Source organism: Silene latifolia, chromosome 7 (assembly GCF_048544455.1).
Source record: "Silene latifolia isolate original U9 population chromosome 7, ASM4854445v1, whole genome shotgun sequence".
NCBI lineage: Eukaryota > Viridiplantae > Streptophyta > Magnoliopsida > Caryophyllales > Caryophyllaceae > Silene > Silene latifolia.
The window spans coordinates 56488715-56498629 of record NC_133532.1 but is presented as its reverse complement, the minus strand read 5'-3'; the positions used below and the strand labels follow the sequence as shown (position 1 = coordinate 56498629).

Sequence of the window (9915 nt, the reverse complement as noted above, 5' to 3'; positions counted from 1 at the left end):
TTTCACTATTATTTTTGAAAATGACGGTTTTAATTGCCGTCGTTGAAATTTGAAGAAAAATAGCGAATTTTGGTTTCACTATTTGTTTCTGTATTTGAAAAATGGCGGTTTTAATCGCCGTATGTTTGGAATTTTGAAGGGAAATAGTGAATTTTGATTTCACTATTTGTTTTTGTTTTGAAAAATGACGGTCCTTAATGTCGTCATTGAAAATTTAAAGTTTGTTATGGGAAATTGGGCCAAAGCCCAAAATTTCGCTGAAAGAGCAGGGAGCACCCCATTGAGGCGCGATCAACCTGGCGAATTAAGGGAGCTTCCCTATTTTTCTGTAAAAGATGCGAGAATGGTTCGCATACCATTCTCACTTCGTCTTCAACCTTTCGACAAAACAAACCAAAAACCGTCATTGTTGGTCTCTAGCTTGCTTCCATTCATGCCATCATCAACAATGTCATCTCAAGGTATGTATTTCCTCTTGAATCCATTTGAATTTGTTGGTCTTTTGATAGATTGAATTAGGGCGAAACTTTTACCCTAGAAAATTGATTTGGGCGTTTTTGATTGAGCCCATTTTGAGTGAAATTGATGATTGCATTAGGTTAGAAACCTGTTTAGGAGTATAGGGGTGCTTTTAGTTTGCATTTTGGTCCTCGTTCCCGCTCCCTATGCTCGAAAAACGTGAGTGAGGCGAAGAACCCGTCTCATCTCACAATGCCAAGTTTATTTGCTTGGGTAGTGGGTCCCACTAGGTTGCATTATACTCGGAAAAGACAGTATTTGCCATTATGGACCTTTGTTGGGTATTGTGGGCAAAATTGAATTTTTTGCGTTTTGTGACGGTCTTATGTCTGACAGAATAAGCGCCTATTTGAGCTTGAATTGAGTCAGTTTGCCTTGACATGGACCCCATTGGTAGTTTAGGTCGCTTTGAGGCGTGATAAAATCACGTTGCCTCGTCGTGGTCGTATTTTGAATTTTTGACCGGTTTGCGCTCAAATTGGCGTAGGAATTGCCTTTTCGAGCCGTAGAAAAATACCCTATTGCATCGGGAATGTATTTTGGTTTGTTGGCGGACCTTGTACGGGTCTTGGGGTGCCGTTTTTGTTGTGGTTGTTTTGACTCGTCTTTTGCTTGAAAAGAGGGGCGAGTTGTTTTTTTTGTAAATTGTTTTGTTGTTGTTTTTTTTTTTTGTGAATTATTTTTGTCTGGTTGGGTTTGGGCGGGATCGCCCTTGTTCTGCTTTGCAGGTTTTATTTTTTATTTTTTTTGGATTTGCCCATTTTACGCCCTGCCGCGATAGTGGAGGACGCTTCCGAGGAGACTGTTGGGGCCGAGAGGGCCGTTGAGGGGCGTGAGGAGCCCGTTGTTGGGGCTACTGGCGTTGAGAGAGCTCAGACTGGGTCTGAGGCCGGTACCTTTGGGAGGAGGGTTTCTACGAGGAGGCGGACTCCTCGGCCGACCAGACGGACGTTACGGAACGTCGCAAGGGTCGTTGAGATGCCTCCTATCCGCCACATTGAGTCTTGTGGTCAGAAGAGACGGAGGGCAGAAACGATTGAGAACGACGCTGACGTCGCGAGTTAGGACGCTAGACGGGTTACAGCCCCGCGGGGGTTGAACCTGCCGGCGGCGCCTGCTTATGTGACACCCTCAATTTTAGCAAAAGATAAAGGCGTAAATTCTACGGAAAAACTGACAGGATATGTTTGTAATTGGTTCAACTAGACAAAACCTGTAATTTTTAAAATTTTCCTAAACCATTCACAAACATCTCCAAGAGAAGGGTGCCAAAACCTGAAAATTCTATCAAATTAATTTACATAACTATGCTAAAGGCAAGAAAATATAGAGATACAAACCAAATTAAAAGAGGGAGACATATGTCCCTGCAAAATATATACAAAACCAAAAGCTAAAAAGGTTTACTACTAAAAATAGCCAAACTAGGTCCAAGGTTCCTTTGCTCACTAGCTCGTCCGTGTACCCCAACTAAGCACCATCAACCTGTCAATCGCATTTTATACAAACACGAAAGCCACAATTCAGTGGGGAGTAACTTCGAGTCCTCCCAGCCACGAATCGTCATATTTAATGTAACATGTAATGAAACATGTAAACAACATGATAAACAATTTAATTATCAAGTATTCTAACCTATGACCCCTAATCGACCAAAATAAACTATCATGTGAAACATATAACAAACAAGATAATCCAAACTTTATCAATTGTAACCGAGCTTACATCTCACCTATTACAATTCATAAAATCACCATACAAGAAAGGGCAATATATCAAAGACAGGCATAAGTTCTTAGTACCGTCAATAGTCACTCAGTAACTCGAGTCTATACCACGAGGTAGGGAAGGTAATCGAACCGGTATCTTGGCTGTTGCGGTTAATATTAATAAAACATGGCCAAGACACAACACAACCCTAGCCTAAAATCACAGAGACCTAGACATGCGGATACACACCACCGCACCCAAGACCCACAATTTTTCTAAAACAAAGTGAGTACCCTAAGGAGTCCACCAAAGGGTTGGCTAGTACTTAAGCTGACCACTTACTATCAAAATAAGTAACGAGGTCATGCCCCAACTTGGATATAAATCCACTAGTCAGGAACACAAAGGCTATTAAGCGTTGAACATATACTCGTCGGAGACTATAAAGACCTATCTATGACAAACACAACAACCTGCAAAAAGTATTCAATACCCATTCCAATTCTAGCAATTTTAACAATATTAAAGGTTTCAGGGAAACTAGGGCCGTTTCTACAATATAAGAAGCTACTCAAATCAACTAACTACACATGTGAAAAAAAGATATAATAAATGGCCTAAAACAAGAAAAAGGCCGATTATCCAATTCATATAAAATTTCATCCAACCGAATTTTTACCCGCAACCCCACTGCGACAGTGCGGGTTAAATTGGGTGACCAATCACTCAATTGATCGACATCGAATCAGTCAAAGGGACTAAGGCTCGATTTTGGCAGACAATCAACAAAACATTACAATTAGCACTATAAAATTCATTTTGAGCCTATTCATTACAATTTTATTTTATAATCTATCCTAACATGTGCAACTACTAATATAAACTTAATTTTTACCATTAACATAATTTTTACTACTAATATGATTCAATTCAAAAGTATACTCATATGTGACTTATACTAACTATAACATTAATGAACCCGAAACGACAAATATTGCATGAAAAACCGCGAAACAAGCGACAGACCAACCCGGGCCAAGCACGGGCCTGCCGCTGACCCGTCACGGCCTGTTTCACTGCTGTGAACAGTACCGCGGGTCTGTGAACAGTAACTTTTCTATAAATTTTTCGGTAAAACGACGCCAAATACTCATACGGACTCCGAATTGAGTGATTCAAGTGGCTAAACCACCTAATTTTTCGACGCCGTTCAATCTGTCATATTTTTGGAAACATTGGAAAATGTCTCGGTCCGGTACTGACACGTTCCAGCCAACCTGCGGATTTGTCCCATCAAATAATTACTCATCCAAATTTGTTCTAAACAATAATATACAATTGGTTAACTTAAACTACAAAAGACAAGCATTAGACATGCATGCAACCCATTTTATCATGTGAAAATTTACTACTTAAATAAAAATCACAAAACATACAAAAACAACAAAGAATGTGACGATTATTCGTCGAGTAACTCGAAATATGTTACCTTAAGCTAGAAAATGAGCAATTAGCACCTTAAAAAACTAAACCCTAACAAGCAACTAGCCACTATCTTCGACAATATACGAGTCCCCAAACTCGTCCTCCAATTCTTCACCTAAATAAACAATAAAAACACAAAAATAAGCATAAAAACCGAAATATGCCCCAAATTCGTCTTAAAACAACATCAAGAAAACTGAAATTAAAATATACCAGGTTGTAGATCTCGACGAGAGGATTCCGGAAATATAAATTATGTGAAAATCCGACAAGAAACGAGTGAGTTATGGCGAAAATAGCTTAGATTTTGTATAAAAATGGTGTTTAAAGGTTTAGGAAAATGAAGAATGAAGAAGAAGGTGTGTTTGGTAAGCAAAATCAGAAAAAAAAAAAAAAAGAAGGGGAAGGGGGTGTGCTGCGTGAAAGGAAGAAAGGAAAGGAAGGGAGCGGGTTTAAGTCGGGATTTTACGAGTCGGTTTTGGCTCGTTTCGATAATAATTAAAACCGTTTGTCAAACGCAAATTCCGACAAGACCAAAGTTCTTAAACACTAGATTACAAGAAAATTGAGTATTCATACGACCCATTTCCAAAATCGTTTGCCCAATTTTCGAAAGAGTTGTCATTTTTCCCCGATATGCCCTTATTTCGAAATAAAAAGTTTTTACACGGTTTAAACTATTTTTAAACATTTCGAAACTATCTAAATAAATACTTTTCTTCAAAATATAATAAAATTATATTTCTTTAAATTATTATTACTTCAAATACATTAATATTAAATTTTACTTGATTAATAAATTACTTAGAAATATATTAATCGATCCAAATTACGGGTGTTACAATCACCCCTCCTTTAAAAAGTTTCGTCCTCGAAACTTAGAAGGAGAAATTATAATATACAACATCTTAATAATATAATCATAAGAAAATATAGGTATCTTCTCAATGAAACGGTGATACTCTCGTTGATCAGACAAGAACATCCACATTCATATCAAGATATAAAAATATTTCTACACCCATAAATGAGAAAACCCATTATTGGGACGTCTCCAACAACGAGATTTAACATTCACTAATGTTAAAACCATTGAAAATCATAAAAGCATTTTCAAACTTTTAGTTTAAAATTCTATAATAAGAATAATATCTTTACTAATTATGATTAAATACGGCTTAGTAACGCGGAAAAGGAGTAAGAAAAAGGAATCATTACACAAAACGAGAAATAGCTTAGGTATCCAATTGAACACTAGGGTTGAAAGAGAGTGAGAAACCATTTTCTAATGTTATAGAAAGTGGTCAATTTGTAGATTTAACTCCAAATTAAAAAAAAATGAACCAACAGTTTACTCAACTATATAGAATCTATGCTAGATGGAAAACAACTCGGGAACGAGAAGTGCAAGTCGCGATAGGGAACTCACACCCAACAGACAAGAAGGAATTGAACTCTTAAAGGTGGAATTTTGGATGAAGTCAATAAAGATGTCAACGAACAAGACGCTTTAATCAAGAGGTCAAATGAGTTCCATAAAGGCGAACACAACGAAACAAGCCAGAATAGCAAGAAAGACAATTGTCGGAGATCGGAATTAGGAAGATCGGTACATCGAGAAAGGTTCACTCAATTTTCCAACCACAGAGTCATCCTACTAGGTCCTCCGAACATCAACAGGGCAACAACCAGAGGCCACACTAATCCAAAGAGCCATCTGAACCACTCATCGACAAGTCTACGCATAAGTTAATCCTTGAGATAATCCTATCCTCTACAATTAACTTAACCATTTCCCAATCAAAATGTTTCCACCAATATCCTCCACCGAACAAAATCAAAATCCAAAGTCGAAACTAGTAACAATATTATACCCTTACCAAGATTCAATATTCCCAAAACGCATTCATGCTTGAAACCAACCTACAAGCAACAAGTTGCACTATCCAATCCATAACTAGCACTAACTATAAGATAAATGGGTTCATCACACAAATCATCAGATCGGTTTACTCAAGATTCACTATCCTACTTCCCAACAATATTCCAATTCCAATAGAAAGATTTCTCAAAGGATTAAATATAAGGTCCAAATTTACAATAATATCCCACATACTTAGCTATCAATCCCCAATACCGTAAAGTAAGGATCAAATGACAAACGAACAATCCCCGAACGAACAATGCCCAAAACAAATCCAAAATAACCATAGAAATACTCCACCAAGGTAAACTAATCCCATTAGTCTCATCATCAAATCGAAACCCAAGTGAGTCTTATACCACCAAAACACGCGAACCTTAACTCGCAAGGAGACTACAACATTGCCACCATAAGAATTTCATCAAAAATCTAGCTCTCATATCACATGGTCAAATACAGACACAAACTCCTACACTAATTCCCGACAAAAATCAAAATATAAAAATCCTCAAATCACATCCCACTAACTCTGTAAACATGGTCAACAAGGTACCAACTATGCTAAGTAGATAAGAAGTTATAACGGGATAGAGAAACGGTAAAATATTTTCAAAGGGTGCATGAGCATGACAAGTTGGAAAACTAAGGAGTCGGACCATAAAGATAACGGTTGACAGAAATAAGAGGTATTCGAGTTAAGAAGATATCTCGGGCAAGAAGAAGATACGTAAACTTCAGCATAAAAACAGGGTTCAACAAACGCTAAAGAGAAGGAGAGGAGAACAGCAGCGACATAATGAAAGGGTTACCGCTTAACCAAACACTCCTCAAAGCTTATGATTGCTATAATAAAGTTACATCACTAAGATGCTCCACAAAGACTCAAAAGTTTACCATATCATAGGACTAACAAGGACTCACAATGGTAGGTTTTCCTCAACTCAATTGGTTCCAAGAGCCAAAATCAACTCACCACACAAATTCATTTGTTACCATCCAAGTCCCAAAATATCTCCTTTACAATTCTCGTCATTGAACTTCACTTACTATGTCATCCCCAAGTACCATAGCTTGTTTACACTATCATCTTACCACTTTGTACTTCTAGTCTCCGATACCATAAATTAGAATCGCATCTTTGAACTCACGAACTACATCGAACAACTTTCCACCAAAATTCCCAAATTCAGATATGATTAATAAGGTCAATAAGGGCTACTCTACACTAGATTTGGTCAACTCAAAAGGTTTAACAAACTAACTAATTCCAAAGTACAATACCAATCCATTAAGCAACATCAATGTCCTATTGTATTCCTTTCAAGGCCTACAAGGATTAAGGCTAACTATCATTCCTTTAATTCTCCACAAGAAATATCGAGACTCTCAAATGAAGTAGCTTAGGTTCAATTCATCTTATGTGCTAAGGTAGTACCCATGCCCAATCATCTATAACAAACAAGCTCTCAATAGACATAAATCCCAAGGTGTTTCTCATTTCACTAAGTTCTCATATCAAGCACAACTAACAAGACTAACCAAAGGATCCCAAGTTATATTCTCCTATACAACTCAAACCTTAAACAATCAATTTCTCAACTCGTTCACGCCCTCCAATGATACATTCTCTCAAAACCGGGTTCTCTTGAACAAGGGAACTATTCTGCGGAATAAAAGGAAGGTGTCCACAAGGACTCTTATTATAAGAAGAAAACGAACCAAGGATGAATCGGGAGAAAGAATAGAAGAGTAGTTACCAAGGCGAGTGAAGCGGAATTAGAAAGACGAATAAACAACGAGATTGGAATATTAAGGTAAGATACACAGAATACGGAAAGAAATATCGAGAAAGTGGAAGCATTCTTCATTTGGCATAACCAATCTTTAACGGCACCAAAATTAATAACCAACCATCAACAATCCTAGCTTGTAAGATTGCATTATCTACATTTCTTGGAGAGCCATCTTGCAAAAGAGAACATTGGTTAGAACCTAACAAATAGCAATCACAAACAGACTACCACATAAAATCCTAAATCTACCCATCCTACCCATCTCTCAAGTTTATTATTTAAAGGTCAAGAAAGTTTATTATAAAATCCTAAATCTACCCATCCTAAAGCATGGAAAACCGCGAAACAAGCAACGGGCTGACCCGAGCCAGCCATGGGCCAGCCGTGGGCCTGCCGGGCTGCTGCCGGGCCTGCTGCCGCCACCCCCACACCTCCATTTCTCCATTTTTGTTCAGTATAAGACCGTCTGAAACATAATTAATCGTTCCCAATACTAACTTGTTAACTAAAACTAACAAAAATACAAGAATTAAACATGCATGCAATCATTTTAACATGTGAAATTAACTACTTAATTAAAAATCACAAAAACATACAAAAATCAAAGCATGTGACGATTTTTCGTCGAGTAACTCGAAATATGTTACCTTAAGCTAGAAAATGAGCAATTAGCACCTTAAAACCCAAACCCTAACAAGCAACTAGCCGCTATCCTCGACAATATACGAGTCCCCAAACTCGTCCTCCAATTCTTCACCTAATTAAACAATAAAAACACAAAATATAAGTATAAATACCGAAATTTACCAAAATTCGTCTTAAAACAACTTCAAGAAAACTGAAATTAAAACATACTAGGTTGTAGATCTCGACGAGAGGATTCCGGAAATGTAAATTTTGCGAAAATCCGAGTAGAAATGAGTGAGTTACGATGGTTTTTAGCTTGAATTTGTATAAGTTTTAATGGTGTTTGGTTTTTGGGAAAGTTGTTGATGAAGATGAACATAAGACAAAGAAAAATCAGAAAAAAGGGAAAGGGGGAAGGGGTGCCGCGTGTTAGAGGAGAAAGAGAGGAAAGGTGCGGGTTTAGTCGGGATTTTACGAGTCGGTTTTGACTCGTTTCGATAATAATTAAATCCGCTTGTCAAACGTAAATTCCGACAAGACCAAAGTTCTTAAACACGAGATTACAAGAAAATTGAGTATTCATACGACCCATTTCCAAATTCGTTTACCCAATGTTCAAAACAATTGTCATTCCCCCCCCGATACGCCCTTATTTCGAAATAAAGAGTTTTACACGGTTTAAACTATTTTTAAACATTTCGAAACTATCAAAATAAATACTTTTCTTCAAAATATAATAAAATTATATTTCTTTGAATTATTTTTACTTTAAATACTTAAATATCAAATTTTATTTGTTTAATAAATTATTTCCGAAATATATTAACGGTCCGAAATTACGGGGCGTTACAATCACCCCTCCTTTTAAAAAGTTTCGTCCTCGAAACTTAGAAGGAGAAATTATAGTTATAAGAAAATATAGGTATCTTTTCAATGAAACGGTGATACTCTCGTTGATCAGACAAGAACATCCACATTCATATCAAGACTTAAAAATATTTCTACGCCAATAAATGAGAAAACCCATTATTGGGACGTCACCAACAACGAGATTTAACATTCATTAATGTTAAAACCATTGCAAATCATAAAAGCATTTTCAAACTTTTAGTTTAAAGTTCTATAGTAAGAATAATATCTTTACTAATTATGATTAAACATGGCTTAGTAACTCGGAAAAAGAGTAAGAAAAGGAATACCTTACGAGAATAATTCAGGATATTTAGCTAACATAGAAGCTTCAGTTTCCCAAGTCTCTTCTTCGACATTTCCACAACGCCAAAGAACACGGACTAAAGGTACAACTTTGCTCCTAAGTTGCTTGTTGGCTTTTTCAAGAATCCGAATTGGCCTTTCTTCAACCACCAAGTTAGGCTCCAATTCAAGAATCTCTTCTTGAATGATATGGCTAGGGTCACTAATGTACTTCCTCAATTGAGAAACATGGAAGACATTGTGAACCTTGCTCAGATTTGGGGGCAATTCTAAACGGTAAGCAGCAGGACCAATCTTTTCAATCACCCGGAAAGGTCCAATATATTTAGGGCTCAGCTTCCCTTTAACACCAAACCGTTTCACCCCTTTCATATTAACGGTCCGAAATTACGGGGTGTTACAGCTTAGGCCGAGGGTTTTGACGGTAGCCAGTTGCTGCTTCGACTGGACAGGCATGTTGGGAAATGTGTCCTCAACAATAGTGCGATCACCTGATTTAAATATCATTATTAAATCTCATTACAAAGAATACGGAAGGGATGATACATTATATATATAGTCAACTGGTCCACACATATCGGTAATGATTGGCTGGCTAGAGTTTGACATTACTGTCATGCGACGGTGGTGACCAGTTGATCC

At 37.2% G+C, this 9915-nt stretch overlaps 1 long non-coding RNA gene across 1 annotated transcript; it reads right to left on the bottom strand.

Moving 5' to 3' along the window:
• Positions 1-1749: 1749 nt before the first annotated feature.
• Positions 1750-4100, bottom strand: LOC141591092 (uncharacterized). The gene is made up of 3 exons (XR_012520650.1): positions 3928-4100; positions 3719-3829; positions 1750-2004 (listed from the first exon to the last, which is right to left on the bottom strand). It is a non-coding gene; the product is annotated as an uncharacterized LOC141591092 (long non-coding RNA).
• Positions 4101-9915: the final 5815 nt, after the last annotated feature.